Here is an 18,929-nt window from a genome sequence, read left to right on the forward strand (position 1 = left end):
ATAAAAATGACTATTTTTGTAGTTTACCTAAAGAATAATATTGAGAGCTCTATCAACAATGCAACCTCATTATCTACTTCCCTCTTTGTTGCAATGCCATATACGATGTAAGTTCATGGCCTCTAACGGAATTCTTGAATCAACATATATGTTTAGATATGCACCAAAGTAATATAAAAGTATTTTTGATCATTTTGAATATTTTCAACCAAGTTTAAAAGATTCAAATGAACGTATCTTTAGTCTCGTATTTTCATGAAAAGCCAAAAGATTTTCAGCAACATTAACATACAAAACATTTTCAATTTCAGACTTTCAATTTAAGATACTCTCCCAATTATGTGCATAAATATGATTTGAATATACTTGTATGCATCTTAAAACACAAAAAAAAGCACCTAAAAACTATGGGATAGAGATATCTATACCTTCTAAAACGGTATTAATACTGGTTATTAGTACTGGTCACTTTTTGAATAGGGGTATCGACACTTGATAACATGTATCGATACCTTGCAACAAAAGTGCAGGAAAATGCAGTTTAAACATGCCTAAATTTCCATACAAAGATCTTAAAACCTATAAAAAGTATTCCAACATGTGTATGATACTAAAAATTGTAAACAATCTAAAACAAGAGTACAAACATGCTTGAGTCAAAGAATTATTAGGTGACTACCTTGGTGTGATAAAAAAGCCTATTAAACCAAAGCACTAATTGTTCAAATATGTTAAAATAAGACATACATACTCAGCAAATATCATATTAAGCACAAGTTACATGCTCCAAACATATTTGCATATAAAATCAACTATGTGCAACCTATATGATCCTAGGCTACCTATAAACACAAATTTACATTATAATGTACAATATCTGTATGGATTGAGCAAAACTCAACTTTAAGTCTTTAAAACTAATATTTGGTATGTAAATGGACATTAAGGTAATCGAAACTTGATCAGTTCGTTTTCAATAAACTTGAATCTTTTCAACAACTTCCAAATAATCAAACAAAATTGTTCAAGTGATCAATCGACCAAATAAACAAGGCAAACTAAAAATCAAATCTTGAAAGCACATTTCCTTAAAATTGTACTCTAAATGAACAATTATGTTAATATATCTTTCCAAGCTCTTTGAACCGTGAAGTTTTATCCCATATTTTAATTATTTCTAAATGGTTTCAATGTCCTATAATTTCTCAAATCAAAACATGATCATTTAAACACTAAAAGACCTACAAACTTGCGTTTAAAACATCAAATCTCAAATTATTACAAGTTTGTTAAATTTATTTATCTAAGCAAGCTCAAAACAAAATTCTCAACATGTTCAAATTAGTTTCTTCTAAATAACTTCCTTAAACAAACTTAAAAATTTCATTTGCAAAAATGATTTTCAAAAACAAATTTAAACTTAAAAAATTATTTAGCTTTGCTTTCTCCTCCTACGATGTGCAAGCATGTGATGTGTCCTAAATGCAATCTTCTAACATACACGCACTCTAAGGATATCTCTAAACTCAAACTAAAATCATGCTTAGAAGTACAACCATTATAGGCAACAAATAAAATATAATTAATCATGTGTAACCTTTATTCACCTTCTTTATGTGTCTAGAGCATCCAAGTTCTTGTACTTTGCTCTTCAATACTCTAACACACTTACAAAAGATACTTAGATTTTGGTACCCAAATCTCTTTGGGTCCTTGAATATTAGTTACTAAGTCTCTTGTTCCCTTAGGAACCCATAATTATTCAATTTTATATTGAATCTTTCTCAATATTGGACAAGCATGTGCGGAGTGACCATGAAAATGATAATTTTTATCTTTTTCACGAGGCTAAGATAAAACCATCCCCCTAGTTTTCTATATAAAAACATTAAGTACCCTCTATAATTACAATGAGAAAGAGCAAACAAGTGATCAACCTCTAGTAGGTGTGTGTTTGCAAGTTGAAGTTTTAAATATAATGAAAACATAATGATAAAATATATTATAATAAGCTTTCATGGAATATGTACAAGAGAATGAATAAAATAAAGAAGTAAAATTGATTATTTTGTGTTTGATGCATGGATATCTATTGTGCCTTGTTATGTTCTTGACTTGTATTTATACCAAGAAACTCAAATCTTACCGCTGGGGATGAATTAGAGCCATTACTAGCATTAATTTTACACTAAAAAGTGCCCATACAACCTAGGTGTAACACCCCTATATCCGACCCGATCATCGAGTCAAGACATCATGATGTCACATTCATTGTCGAAGTAGCTACTGAAAATTTTAGATCAATTTATCATATTATTTAATTGATGTAAATGATTAACTCATTTTAGTAATAATTGAATTTACGATAGAACTAATAATGAGTTAAAGGAGTTCATTAAAACATCCACAATTGATCAAAGGCCAAACTGTAAAGTTCATAAAAATTTATAAATTGTCGTCGCGACGTTGGGGTTTCCACGTTGTGACATGGCGAACTTGTCATCACAATGTCGTCTCTATTTTCTTGCAAGTTCCACACTGTAACGACCCGAATTTTACCGTTACCGAAAAAGTGTATTTTCGGGTCTCCGTTTCTGAAAAATGGATTCGTAAATATTTATTAAAAATATTTACGAAGTCAATTGAGTGGTTAATTAGAGTTTAATTAAGTAAATTTAGTTTAATTAAGAGTAATTAGGAAAAATGACTAAATTGAATAAAGGATGAAAGTTGAATTGTAGATTAAAAGAAAATGAAGAGGACCAAAATGACAATTATGCCATTTGTCCTAAGTGAGGCGACATAAACATAAAAATCTGAGATTTTTATGTGTTAAAATATATATTAAATTATTATTATATTATAGTATATTATATTATATATTATATTATATAAATAAGTAAAGAAACATAAGAAACAGAATGAAAGCAAACGAAACAGAGAAGAAACATGGGAGAAAGAAAGAAAGAAAAAGAAAAAGGAAAATTTGGGTTTCAAGGCTCAAAGTTTAATTTGGTAAGTCAATTAAGTCATTTCTTCTTAAATTTTGATGTTTTAGAAGCTTTGGAACAAGACTTTGATGAAATTAAGTTGATATTTTGAGAGTTTATAGATTTTCAAATATAGTTCATGTTGAATAAAATAGTGAATTAAGGGTTTAATTGAGTAAATTTCAAGCTAGAATTGATAATAGGATCAAATTGTAAAGTAAGTTATAAGTTTTATGTTGTAGGGACTAAATTGATGAAATTTTGAAATTAGGAAAGTATGCTGGAAATTTAATATTTAAATGAGAGTATGGATGAAATTTGAATAGAAATAAAGTATGAATTAAGATAGAAAAGTAAGTGAATTTAGTTAGAATTAAATTGAAATTAAAGTAAATCAACATTTTGTACTAAGACTATTTTGGACAGCAGCAGTAGTTTAAGTTTGAAAAATCACCAAAATTGTAGAAATTGAATTAGAGGATGAATAAAATATGAAATTAAATATTATTGAGTCTAGTTTCTTATAGAAGAAACGATATAAGCAATTGAATTGTAAATTATGAGATATAATGAATTTTGTGAGACAAGGTCAGAATGAATTTGGGTTCCCTGTTCTGACTTTGGAAAATCACCAAAATTGAATAAAAATAATTAGAGGCTTAAAGTTATATGTTTAGAATCCCTAATGAGTCTTTTTTTTAGAAATCAACGAGAATGTTATCCGAGTTCTGTACTGTGAGATAATTAATTTTTAGTGAAGAATGGACGAAACTGTCAGACAGCAGAATAGGGGTGAATTTAAAGAATAAACTGTACTTAATGGCTAAACCAAAAATTCTGAAAATTTTATTGTAAGAAGATTTGTGAGTCTAGTTTCAGGAAAAATTAGCGGATCTTAATTTAGAATTCTATAACTCAAGATATGAATTAGTAATGTATTAATGATTATGAATTGTATTAATTTCGTAGTCAATGTGGTACCAGAAATCTCGGCTAAGAAAGGACAAGACAAAGTCAACGAGAGTTAGCTCAAAAATTACGGTTTGTATTTTTATAATCCGAACCTAATACTTAATTGTTGAATTTATTTCTTAATATGTATATTAAGTGTTTTGAAGTAAGAATTATTGTGTTTTGCAAATGAAATGGATTGATATAGTATGTGATGAATTTATTGAATTTATATTGATTGAATTGGCGTATATATATATAGATATATATATTGAATATTGAATATATATTGATTATTTGAATTGAATCGAAATATAAATTGTTTGAAAATTTTAAATATGAGATTTGTGATATTTGGATATTTGTTATTGAAAAGTGAATTGAATTGTATTGAATTATGAATTTATGTGATTAATTAAAATGTGTATTGATTGAAAAAATTGAAAGTGAATTGAATACCCTATTAATGATGATCGGGCTGAGTCGGATATAGTTGGCATGCCATAGGATTGGAAGTGTTCAGGATTCTTCGACCTCGAGTCGATGAGACACTGGTGTCACTATATTTCTTCGGATAGATTCGATGAGGTACTGGTACCAACTTTACTTGGCTAGGCCGATGAGACACTGGGTGTCAAATATTGCTTGAACTATCCGATGAGGCTTTGGGTGCCATATTGGTGTGTTTGGTTGGATCCGTGTATCCGCCAAGGTCCGAGTCTTGTTAATAGGGGTAAATAAGTGAAAAGATAAGTCGAGTGAATTTGATTGATTGAGCTATTGGAATGAAATGAGAAATTGAATTGAGAATTGAAATTGAGATATGAGATTGAAAACATGAACCAAAAGGTTCATGAAATGAGTGAAGTTCAAATGGATGATGATTGATGTTAGAATGAATTAAAATGGTATATTGTTAAGAAGTAAAGTGTGAATATTGATGAGAATTGAATTTACTGTTCATATTAGACCGCGAGGGCCCATTAAAGGGACGACATCTTAAAACTAGGATGTGTGTAAATATTTATTTTAATTAATGACCGAAATTGGACTATGCTGACTGATAATGTCTCGTAACCCTGTTCCGATGACGGTATAGGGTTAGGGGGCGTTACATTTAGTGGTATCAGAGCTATTCAGGTTTAGTCGATTCTCGGACTAAATCGAACTCGGAATTGAGTCTAGGGGTACATGCCATAATTGAGTCGAAATTGAGTCGGGATCGAATGCTGATATATTTGTTTGGTACTGTTTTATAGTGAAAATGTTAGACAAAAATATCGATGGTATTGATTATAAAATGTGTAATGACCGTCATCGGAACAGGGTTACGAGACATTACCAGTCAGCATAGTCCAATTTCGGTCATTAATTAAAATAAATATTTACACACATCCTAGTTTTAAGATGTCGTCCCTTTAATGGGCCCTCGCGGTCTAATATGAACAGTAAATTCAATTCGGGCCTAATTTAGAATCACTACGAATTTTTAGTAAATTTCAAAATTCATACTACATACCGTTGCCAACCATAATTTACTCATTTCATGAGTACATCTACAACCTAAATGACTCTCATAAAACATCCTAGGTACATGCCATTACCAATAATTAACACACTTTACCTTAATGAATTCGGGATCGAACTGGGATGCTGATTCAACGTTCTATCTTTACTAAACCTACGCACGAAACAAACCGTATGCTGAGTATGGTATACTCAGTGGTATTTCCATAATCCGAACACTTAATAATATAACAATTAAACTTAAAATCACAATATCAATTATAAGTATTCATTTATTTGTTTTATAGATAAAATTTCAATTACTTACCATATAAATTCTATACAAGTCATATAACAAACACAATAACATATTTGTTCAATTCTTTTCATTTACTTACCGTATAAATTCTATACAATATATTCACAATTCACTTGTTTTCACACTTTACTTCTTAACAATATACCATTTTAATTCATTCTAACATCAATCATCATCCATTTGAACTTCACTCATTTCATGAACCTTTTGGTTCATGTTTTTAATCTCATATCTCAATTTCAATTCTCAATTCAATTTCTCATTTCATTCCAATAGCTCAATCAATCAAATTCACTCGACTTATCTTTTCACTTATTTACCCCTATTAACAAGACTCGGACCTTGGCGGATACACGGATCCAACCAAACACATCAATATGGCACCCAGTGCCTCATCGGATAGTTCGAAACAATATTTGACACCCAGTGTCTCATCGGCCTAGCCGAAGTAAAGTTGGTACCCAGTACCTTATCGAATCTATCCGAAGAAATATAGTGACACCCAGTGTCTCATTGACTCGAGGTCGAAGAATCCCTGAACACTTCCCAATCCTATGGCATGCCAACTATATCCGACTCAGCCCGACATCATTAATAGGGTATTCAATTCACTTTCAATTTTTTCAATCAATACACATTTTAATTAATCACATAAATTCATAATTCAATACAATTCAATTCACTTTTTAATAACAAATATCCAAATATCACAAATCTCATATTTAAAATTTTCAAACAATTTATATTTCAATTCAATTCAAATAATCAATATATATTCAATATTCAATATATATATATCTATATATATATCGCCAATTCAATCAATATAAATTCAATAAATTCATCACATACTATATCAATCCATTTCATTTGCAAAACACAATAATTCTTACTTCAAAACACTTAATATACATATTAAGAAATAAATTCAACAATTAAGTATTAGGTTCGGATTATAGAAATACAAACCGTAATTTTGAGCTAACTCCGTTGACTTTGTCTTGTCCTTTCTTAGCCGAGATTTTCGGTACCACATTGACTACGAAATTAATACAATTCATAATCATTAATACGTTACTAATTCATATCTTGAGTTATAGAATTCTAAATTAAGATCCGCTAATTTTTCCTAAAACTAGACTCACAAATCTTCTTACAATAAAATTTTCAGAATTTTGGTTTAGCCATTAAGTACAGTTTATTCTTTAAATTCACCCCTATTCTGCTGTCTGACAGTTTCGTCCCTTCTTCACTAAAAATTAATTATCTCACAGTACAGAACTCGGATAACATTCTCGTTGATTTCTAATGAAAATAGACTAATTAGGGATTCTAAACATATAACTTTAAGCCTCTAATTATTTTTATTCAATTTTGGTGATTTTCCAAAGTCAGAACAGGGAACCTGAATTCATTCTGACCTTATCTCACAAAATTCATTATATCTCATAATTTACAATTCAATTGCTTATATCGTTTCTTCTATAAGAAACTAGACTCAATAATATTTAATTTCATATTTTATTCATCCTCTAATTCAATTTATACAATTTTTGGTGATTTTTCAAACTTAGACTACTGCTGCTGTCCAAAATAGTCTTAGTACAAAATGTTGATTTACTTTAATTTCAATTTAATTCTAACTAAATTCACTTACTTTTCTATCTTAATTCATACTTTATTTCTATTCAAATTTCATCCATACTCTCATTTAAATATTAAATTTCCAGCATACTTTCCTAATTTCAAAATTTCATCAATTTAGTCCCTACAACATAAAACTTATAACTTACTTTACAATTTGATCCTATTATCAATTCTAGCTTGAAATTTACTCAATTAAACCCTTAATTCACTATTTTATTCAACATGAACTATACTTGAAAATCTATAAACTCTCAAAATATCAACTTAATTTCATCAAAGTCTTGTTCCAAAGCTTCTAAAACATCAAAATTTAAGAAGAAATGACTTAATTGACTTACCAAATTAAACTTTGAGCCTTGAAACCCAAATTTTCCTTTTCTTTTCTTTCTTTCTTTCTCCCTGTTTCTTCTCTGTTTCGTTTGCTTTCATTCTGTTTCTTATGTTTCTTTACTTATTTATATAATATAATATATAATATAATATACTATAATATAATAATAATTTAATATATATTTTAACACATAAAATCTCAGATTTTTATGTTTATGTCACTCACTTAGGACAAATGGCATAATTGCCATTTTGGTCCTCTTCATTTTCTTTTAATCTACAATTCAACTTTCATCCTTTATTCAATTTAGTCATTTTTCCTAATTACTCTTAATTAAACTAAATTTACTTAATTAAACTCTAATTAACCACTCAATTGACTTCGTAAATATTTTTAATAAATATTTACTGAATCCATTTTTCGAAACGAAGACTCGAAAATACACTTTTTCGGTAACGGTAAAATTCGAAGTCGTTACACACACTTTATTTTTATTTATTTATTTTATATATCATTACCCGAATATATATTCAGATGTCATAATCGCCACTTCATTTTACATATCAGCCACTTACATTTATTTCTATTATCAAGTCCTCATAAGAAAACATGATATTCAATCAAAGATAACAAAGTATATAAAATTAATACAAATATTAAAGTTTTACAAATAAGACCATTGGAGGACTTGTAACGGCCTAATTTTCAGTGGTGCCGGAAATGGTGATTTGAGATCACTAAATCCGACAAGTAAGATTAAACAAGATAGTAATTTAATATTTATGAGTCAAGTAAGAATTTAGAAGAATTTGTGAATTGTTGAATTTGGTGAATTAAAAGAATTTATTAGGTCAAACGGGTCAAAAACGAGGTATCGAGACCTCAAATTTGAAAACCGAGCTATAAATATTTTTATAAATATTTATAGAGTGTCATTTAGTTAGTATTAAAGTTTGGTTGACAAATTTTTACGTTCAGGTAGTCAATTAAATAAAAAGGACTAAATTGTAACAAAAATAAAATTTGCTAGAAGGATTAAATAGCTCAAGTGTTAAAAGAAAGAGGATTTAAAGGGAAATTTAGCCTAAAAGTGAATAGGCTGGACTGTAAGGGCAAAAAAAAATCAGCAGAAAAATAAGGGAAATAAGGGCAAAATTGAAAATTTTACAATTTTAACATATAAAATAAGGAAAAAATTGAAAAATCTAGAGATCTCTTCATATTTTCTCAGCCAAAACGCCATAGAAGGTCTGGAGAAAGCTGGTTTTTCATATTTTTACATCATATCAAGAATCCAAAGAAGAACGAGGAAAAGAAAAAGTTGCGAAATAGTCTCTAAATTTCAATATCTTCTACAAATCAGTCGGGTAAGTTCATATGGTTGAATTTAGATGTTTATTTGTGAATGCTTGAATGATATAATGTGTTATTATATATGAATTTGTTGTGGGATTATGAAAATTTTGTTAATGAAAGAATAAATGTGGAAAATGCAAATTAGAAAAAAACACAGGAATTGAGTACGTTCGTATCGTGACATGTGATGAATTGACAGATAAGACCATGGTTGTTCCATGGCAAAGTGTGAAATGTAGGTATGGTATCATCCATATTGAGTTGTGAAATGTAGGTATGATATTATCAAATCCATACTGAGTTAAGAAATGTAGGTATGACATTTCCCATACCGAGTTGTAAAATGTAGGTATGGTATTTCAATGAGGAAAACCACACTGAGTTTATGAATCGTGGCACTGAACAACGACGTACTCAATTTCGTAAGTCGTATCCTAATTTGATAATAAGAAATACAAGAGAAGTGAACCAAATGAAAGAGATTGAGTAGTTGTTAATGTTGAGCTCAACTATGTGAAATATTATAACAGTGGTTGTGAATGGCAGGAAACTTAGTAAATGTTTTGGTATTGTTTGGAAATATTGTGCTTGGTAAGTATTACTTTTAAATCTATGAACTTACTAAGCTTCAATAAGCTTACTTGTGTGTGTTTGATATTTTTATGTAGATTGAATTGAAGTGAAGTTGATAGATCGGATCAACACAACAAGGCACACTATCTAGATCAATTCCAGTAGCTTTTGTTTTATGTTTAAAGATTTATATGGCATGTATAGAGTTTAAATGAATTGAAGTAAAGATGTTATAAACTAGTTAACAATATTTTGTATTAAAACAGTTTTTGGTTAGTAGCAGTAGTTTGACTTTGAAAATTCACCATAAATTATGAAAATATAATTAAAGGTTGAATAAGATATGAAATTAAATCCTATTGAATCTAATTTCACATAGAAGAAACGGTGTAAGCAAAAGACTTTCATATCAGGAGATATTTGAATTTTTGTGAGATAAGGTGAGAGTGATTTCGAGCTCCCCTGTTCTGACTTGTAAAAATCATTAAAAATTGTAAAAAAATAATTATGGGACATAATTTATATGGTTAGATTCCTTAATGAGTCTATTTTTAGGAGAAACAACTGATAACATTATTTTTATTCTGTACAGAGAGATAATTAAATTTTAGTGAATAGTGGTCAGAACTGTCGAGCAGTGAAATAGGGGAGATTTTAAAGAATAAACTATACTTATTGGCTAAACCAAAAATTCTGAAAATTTTATGGTAGGAAGATACATGAGTCTAGTTTCAGGAAAAATTAGAAGATCTTAATTTGGAGTTCCGTAGCTCCAGATATAAATAATTTAGTGACTATGACTCGAGTGGACAGCTTTTATATGAATATAGGTAAATAATAGAATTTTTGTATAATTGTTTCGTAAACTTCGGTAACATCTTATAACCCTGTTCCGATGACGAATGTGGGTTAGGGGTGTTACAGGACTTGTGTTTTCAAAAGTAGTTTACCCACTTTACGTATATTTCATATTTATTTCCAAAATGTGCCAATCAATTTAATTCCTCATAAAATTTTAACAAAGAATTCAATATCACACCAATTAACAATTATTCACTTATTATTTTATCAATTCTTTTAAACATACTTACATATATTAATCATTCAATCACTTACCACCATTTCGAAACATTTTAAATTCATCTACTATATATATTCATATATATTTTTCCTTCTCCTCCTCTCCATTCACATCCTTTATGTATATACTTGTTAGAACTTTTAACTTTTAGTATATAACATGTTTATATGTAACATTATCTATAATTCCACTATTTACTTATGTGTTCATATCAAAGCTATCAACTTGAGTCATAGATACTAAATTATTTATATCTTGAGCTACAGAATTCGAAATTAAGATCTGTTTGAGTTTTTGAAACTAGACTCAAATATCTTTTTACCATAAAAATTTCAAAATTAATGACTTAGCCAATAAGTACAGTAAGTTCTTCAAATTTGTCCCTGTTCTGTTGTTTGACGGCTTCGACCTTTCTTTACTAAAAATTAATTATCTCTTAGTATGGGGTTTGGATGATGTTTCTGTTTGTTTCTCTTAAAAATAAGCTCAATAAGAATTTAAACATATAAATTTAAAACCCTTTTTTTTTACAATTTTTTTATGATTTTCCAGATTCAGAACAGGGGAACCTGAATCTACTACCATCTTGTTTCACGAAAATTAATATATCTAAATCTATAAAATTCTGTTTCTGTCACTGTTTCTTTTATATGAAACTAGACTCAATAAACTTTAATTACATATTTAATTCAATATCTAACTAAATTTATATAATTTTTGGTGAATTTTTAAAATTAAGTCACCGCTGTTCTTCAAACTGTTTTAATGAAAAAATATTTTCTTTTCCATGGTTCTTTGTACTATCTTTCATTCATTCACACATAATTGTCAAACTTTTGATTACTATACAATTTACACACTTATGTTTATGTGTAGATTACATATTCATTTCTTAATCTTAGTACTCAAAATATCTTTAACTCAATCTATTGAAACACAAGTAGGTTTAGTATGAAACTTACCTCCTTTGTCAAGAATTTCTTCATTTCTTCTTCATTTCCATGCATTTCTCATATTCACCACTTTCCTTCCTTTTTCTTCTCATTTTTTCCACTTTCATCTACTATTTTTTTGCTTCTAAATTGATGAGCATATTCTCTAAAATTTCCACTTCATCTTTTATCTTTAAAATCTAAGGAAATTTTCAAAAATTTTGAGTAAAAAGGTGGGTTTTCATGGCAAATGACTAAATTGTAAAGAAAATAAAACTTCTTTTCTCACCCTTTCACTCACGTTGGAAGGATGATCCATTTCCTTCATCCTTCCTCTATTTTTATATTACTATTTTTCTAAATAAAATAATAATAAATATCTAAGCAAAATATTAATAAAATAATATTTAACTAATTAATTAATTAAAAATCACCAAAATATCATCAACATCATCATTACATTCTAGAACTCTCTCTCTTGCTAATTGACCATTTTACTCTTTATGATTTTTCAAAATTCCATCCTTAAATCATCACTTAATTTGATAAAATTACGATTTAGTCCCTTATAATTCTTTACCTATTCAATTTGGTCCCTGCATGCCAATTCCATATCTTTGTAAATTGGATTATTTTCACTTTTGTTCCTTCAACTTTCTCATTTCTACACTTCGATCTCCTAAATTTTGAATATTTACACTTGAGCCAAAAATTTTTCATATATTTACAATTTAGTCCCTTCCTTAATGCATCATGTCATGCTTCTTGATTTAACTCTCTTTTGATATATTGCAACTTTCATTTTCTTTGATCTTATACCTTATTTCGGTAAGATTTTATCTCATATTATTTACGACCAAGGGGGTTTTGAGGATGCTACAATCTAGATATCGATACTTACCAAGAGGGTATTGATACCCCTCATAAATGTAGGCATTTATAGCCATTAAAAGGCCAAATATCAGTACATATCAGGAATTTATAGATACCTATAGGTTAGATATTAAAACCTTGCCTTTTATTTTGTTCTGAGGCTACTAACTTGCAATGTATTGATACCTAAACCCTTAATACCGATACTTAAGCTACCAAAATACCTTAAAAATATTTTAAACACCTTGAAATATTTTGGTATTAACTAAAAAACATTTGAAATAAGTTGAAACACATTTAAAACATGTTTTTGAGTATATTGAAAGTCTTTGAAAATGTTTTACATCCAAGTGACTTAGTGATAAAATTTATCTTATATTGTTATACAAATCTTGGACATCAAAGCTAGCAAATTCAAATAAACACTTGAATAAAATAAATGAAACTAAATCAAACAAGTGTTTATGTACAAAGTATGAGTATAAGAAGAATAAAAGAAAGAATCTTGAATTATGAGCTCTTGATTTTTGAAACTTGTTCTCTAGTCTTCATTGGAGTGTTCTTGAACTCTTTTTATGGGCCCTTCTTTGAGTTCTAGTTGTTTGGGGTAGTTGAAGGGTGAAAACTAGTTATTTGGAGCAATTAATTTCTGAATCTCCTTGTGAACTATGGTATTGATACCTATAAAGAAGGTATTGATATTTTTTTTTCTTTCCACAACCCCAACATTATAACAAAAATTAACAAATTATTCATTCTCAAATTATTGACCATGATCACTTTAATTTGAGTATTTTTCCAATCAAATCTATTATGCCATTCATCAATTTAACACACAACTTTCAAACTTCTAATTTTTCTTTCAAAAAGTCAACCTAGGTAAATCTCGAGAATTCATCAATACAAACAAAAAGATACTTCATCCTCCTATGCTTTCTATTGAACCAAAAGATGCATGTGTTGAAGTTCTAGTGGTTGTTGTGTTGTAAAATCTAGGAACGACAAGGATCCATCTATCCAAAAACATATGTACAAATTTGGTTAAGGGTTTATTGCTATAAAATATCACAATTCGGCTCGATTTTCAAAATTTTTATTTTTCACTGTACAAGAAAATTGTTTTCGATTTGGATTTTTTCAAACAATATTTCTATGATTCAAGCCAAAACAATTACAAATTTAAAGCATATGAATACATTCAATTTCAATTCACATAAAACTTTATGCCAATAATTTCCAATACAACATAAGATACCTAAAATCAATTTAACTACACTAACTCATTATATATGTGTAATGACCCAAAATCCGTGGGCATCGGAAAAGTACATTATCGGGCTCCGTCTTAGTGAAACGGGTTCGTAAATAATTATTAGGAATAATTATGAGTCTAGTTATATGTCTAATTAGGTTTTATTTAGGTGAAACTAGTTTAATTTAGAGTAATTAGTAAAAGGACTAGATTGAGTAAAGGTTAAAAGTTTAATTCTAAAACAATAGAAAGCAAAAGGGATTAAAATGACAGTTAAGCCATTTGTAATAATTAAGGCAGCAAAATGGATAGAAAAATCTAAGATTTTTCTTAGATTTTATTAATTATTATTGTTAATATTATTATTATTATTATTATTTGATTTAAAATTTTGTTATTAGATTATAAATAAATTAAAATTTGTGCCAAATGTATGATGATAAAAGTGTACATGTGTGATATGTGTATTTATACACATTTAAAATATCTATATATATATATAGATATATATTTGTATATTTTCTTAAATAATAAGTAAAAGATATTTATATATATTAATAATTATTAAATTGATATTATATTATGAAATAAGACAAGTGCATAATTATTATTGGTACATGTGTAAAAAATATATATATAATTTCTTATATAATAAGTATGATAATAATTAAGTTATAAGATTTTTTATAATAAACAAATTGAATAATGACAATTGTAATAAAAATATTGGTACATTTGTTATAAAATAATTTGTTTACTTAATATTAAAGTAATATAAAATAACTAAAAGAAATAAGTAAATAGAATAAAAAGAAAGTAAAAGAAAGAACAGAAAAGAAGCAGAGAACAAAACGAAAACAGAGGAAGAAAAAGGGAAAGAAAAAAAAAAGGGGGGGAGAAATTGGGATTTTAAAGCTTCAAGTTTAATTGCTAACAAGGAAAATGAGGCATCGACATCCAAAGGAAAAGAAAAGATCGTTGAGGAGTAAACGCATATTCCGGTTTGTATTACTATAACTCAAAATATTTATTAAATGTTATATTGAATTTGTAGTAGTGGGACATCTAAAATAAGGTAAGTAATAATATTTGAAATTAAGTAAGAATATGTGTGAATATTGAATTATATGTGAATTGAGTTAATAGATGTTTTGAATTGATTGAATATTTGAAATTGTTGTGGAAATGAATTCGAAATTGGAAAAGTAAAATAATACCCTATTAACTTGTCGGACTAGATTGGATACAAATGGCATGCCATAGGATTGCGATGTGATGAGGAGATTTGTAGCTCGGCCGAGAAGATGATTCTGTTATTATATGCTACGGTTTAACTAAAGAGGCATTTAATGCCTTATTAGTGTGTTTGGGAGCATATGATATACCGGTGTGTGTGGAAGGCTATATTATACTGGTGTGTTATGGAGGATTTATATTATTCCGGGAGTGTTTGTGTTGGATATTCTGGTGTGTTTGGGTGGAATCCGCGTATCTATTAGAGTCCGAGCCTTGTTAATAGGGTAAATAATTGAAATGAAAATTTGAAAATAAGATTGATTGATTTGGCACTACTGAAAGTACGAGAAAGAATGTATTAATTAAATTATGAATTGAATTAGTATGTAAAAAAAAATGAAATATGAATTTAAGATTTATGAAGTGATATATAATTATGTATAATTAGTTTAAATGATTTATAAAGCTTATGGTTAATGTTGCAATTTATTAATGTTAAATAGTTTGTGTAACGCCCCCTTTACCCGAGACCGTCGCCGGAGTCGAGCACGAGGCATTACTAAACTTATTTGAGCACTTAAACAAATTCAAACAATTTATATCACACTTTCCAGACAAGCTGTCCAACTGCGTTACAGATGCAAAAAAAATCATATCTCGAGTTACAAAACTCGAAATCTAAATCCGTAAATTTTCCCCAAATCTAGGCTCATATATCTACTTACTAATTTTTTTCTAGAATTTTTGGTTAGGCCAATTAGTACAGTTTATTAGTTGAAGTCTCCCCTGTTTCAGGGTTCAGCTGCTCTGACCCCTGTTCACTACGAACCAAATTTCTCCATGTACAGAATTCAAATAACTAAGAAGTTTATTTCTATTAAAAATAGACTCAATAAGGAATCCATACATATAAAGTATGACTTCTAATTATCTTTGTAAAATTTATGGTGAATTTCCAAAGTCAGAACAGGGGATCCAAAAATCGCTCTGGCCCTGTTTCAAAAAAATTTAAACATCTCATAAAATATAGCTCATATACCTGTTTTGCTTCTTCCATATGAAAATAGACTCATCAAGATTCGATTCCATAATTTATTCATTATTTAATTCCATTTCTACTATTTTAGTGATTTTTCAAAGTCAAACTACTGCTACTTGCGAAAACTGTTTTAGTACAAATATTGTTAACTAGTTTATAACATCTTTACTTCAATTCATTCAAACTCTATACATGCCATATAAATCTTTAAACATAAAACAAAAACTACCGAATTGATCTGAATAGTGTGCCCTGTTGTGTTGATCCGATCTACCCACTTCACTTCAAGTCAATCTACATAAAAATATTAAACACACACAAGTAAGATTATTGAAGCTTAGTAAGCTCATAGGCATATAAACACAAATCATATCAAATATCGTACACAATCATATATCTATTAGTTTAACTATTTCATCCTCCAAATCACAATTTCATTAATAACTCATTGGAATAATTTCCATATGGCAACTCACAATTTAACTCCCTTAGGCCCATTTCTCATTTACTTCATTGTCAAATTTGGGAACAATAAGGAATTGAGTGCTTCATTATCACATTGCCATAGTAAACTATGGACTTTCACATTGATCGCATCACACACGAAGCCATAGCCTTGCCATGGTCTTACACGGTTCACATATCATACCGAAGCCATATCCGGACATGGTCTTATATGGAATCACATTATCACATTATCGATGCCATAGCCCAGCTATGGTCTTATCTGAGTCACATTATCACATTTCACCGATGCCAATAGCCCAGCTATGGTCTTAAACGGGCACACTTGTCACATATGTTTCAATCAACTCATCGTGGTCACGAATAGAAGCACTCAAATCCATTGTTCCTACTAATTTGTACTTTTAGTTACACATTATTCATTAGTTAATGCAAATTGATAGTATTCATCAACAATAAAATACTTTAACAATCATAATATTTTCATATCAAAACATTGAACTTTGCCATATGAACTTACTGGACTAATTTGTAAAAGTCGTAGAAATTTAGGGACTATTCTTGAATTTTCTCCTTTCCACGATTCAGTTCGTTTTCTTGATCTATAATTATAAAATCATTCCTTCATTAGCATCCATTTCAATTCTATTTCACTTCACAATTTATGCTGTTCAAATTTCGAAATTGCACTTTTACCCCAAAATTTACAATTTTCACAATTTAGTCCTTCTCAATTCACCCATCAATTGAACTAATTTTTCTCAATTAACACTTTATTTTATCATTATAAACTATTTCAAAACCTTTTATATTCTTAATTTCAACAGAAACCTTCAATTCACAACTTTTTCACAATTAGGTCCTAAATATCATTTCCTATCAAAATCACTTAATAAAACCACCTTAATATAAAATTAGAACTTAAATTTCATAATAATTCATCATAAAATTCCCTTATCCATCCAGGGTAACTTCCAATTTCACCCATAAAATCAAAAACTAATGAATTCTACAAGTGGACCTAATTGTAAAAGTCATAAAAACATAAAAATTATCAAGAAAAGTAAGAATTAAACTCACATGATGTAAAATATGAAAACCAGCTTTCTCCAGACCTTCTATGGCGTTTTAGCTGAGAAAATATGAAGAAATGTCTAGATTTTCCAATTACATCATTATTTAACTATTAACTTTTATGCTATTTCCAATTTTGCCCTTGTTCACATTGTTTTCTTGCTTATTTCATACCCAAACCGTCCAGCCATTAACCTTTGGGTCTAATTGCTCTTTAAATCTATCTTTTAAATACTTAAGCTATTTACTCACAATTTAACAAATTTTGCGCTATTTTCAATTTAGTCCTTTTAATTAATTAGCCATCCAAACGTTAAAATTTTCTAACGAAACTTTAATACTAACTCAATGACACTCCATAAATATTTATAAAAATATTTATAGCTCGATTTTCAACTTTGAGGTCTCAATACCTCATTTTTGACCCGTTTGACCTAATAAATTCTTTTAATTCACTAATTTCACCATTTCACGAATTCTTCTAAATTCTTACTTGACTCATAAATAATAAATTACTATCTTGTTCAATCTTATTTGTCGAATTTAGTGATCTCAAATCACCATTTCCGACACCACTGAAAATTAGGCCGTTACAACTCTCCCCCCTTTAAAAATTTCGTCCTCGAAATTTGTTACCTGAAAACAGATTTGGATATTGTGATCTCATTGACTCCTCTGTTTCCCAGGTTGCCTCCTCCAATCCATGTCGATGCCATAACACTTTTACTAACGGTTTTCGTTTATTAGTAGTTCTTTAACTTCCCGAGCTAATACTTTCACTGGTTCCTCCGAATAAGTCATATCTGATTGTAGCTCTATCTCAGTATGAGGAATCACATGTGAAGGGTCTGATCTATATCGTCTCAACATAGATACATGAAATACATTATGGATCTTCTCAAGTTCTGGAGGCAAGGCCAATCTATAAGCTACCGGACCGATCCTCTCAATGATTTCGTATGGTCCGATAAATCGTGGACTAAGCTTTCTTTTTCTACCAAACCGTAAAACTTTCTTCCACGGAGAAACTTTCAAGAACACACGATCACTCACATTGAACTCTATATCTCTTCTTTTCAAATCAGCATCGACTTTTGACGATCGGAAGCGACTTTCAAACTTTCGAATAATCTGAACTTTCTCTTTAGTTTCCCGAATTAAATCCACTCCGACTAATTTCGATTCACTTAATTCTGACCAATACAACGGGGTTCTGCACTTCCTTCCATACAGAGCTTCAAACGGTGCCATTTTGATACTAGCTTGATAACTGTTATTATAAGCAAATTCAGCTAAAGGTAAGT

General features: G+C 29.0%; 1 long non-coding RNA gene across 1 annotated transcript; it reads left to right on the plus strand.

The window, feature by feature from the left end:
• The first annotated feature begins 2,841 nt into the window (after positions 1 to 2,841).
• LOC128283757 (uncharacterized) lies at positions 2,842 to 4,248 on the plus strand. Its single transcript, XR_008274166.1, has 2 exons — positions 2,842 to 3,015; positions 3,975 to 4,248. It is a non-coding gene; the product is annotated as an uncharacterized LOC128283757 (long non-coding RNA).
• Positions 4,249 to 18,929: the final 14,681 nt, after the last annotated feature.

This window comes from Gossypium arboreum, chromosome 11 (genome assembly GCF_025698485.1).
Source record: "Gossypium arboreum isolate Shixiya-1 chromosome 11, ASM2569848v2, whole genome shotgun sequence".
NCBI classification, from domain to species: domain Eukaryota; kingdom Viridiplantae; phylum Streptophyta; class Magnoliopsida; order Malvales; family Malvaceae; genus Gossypium; species Gossypium arboreum.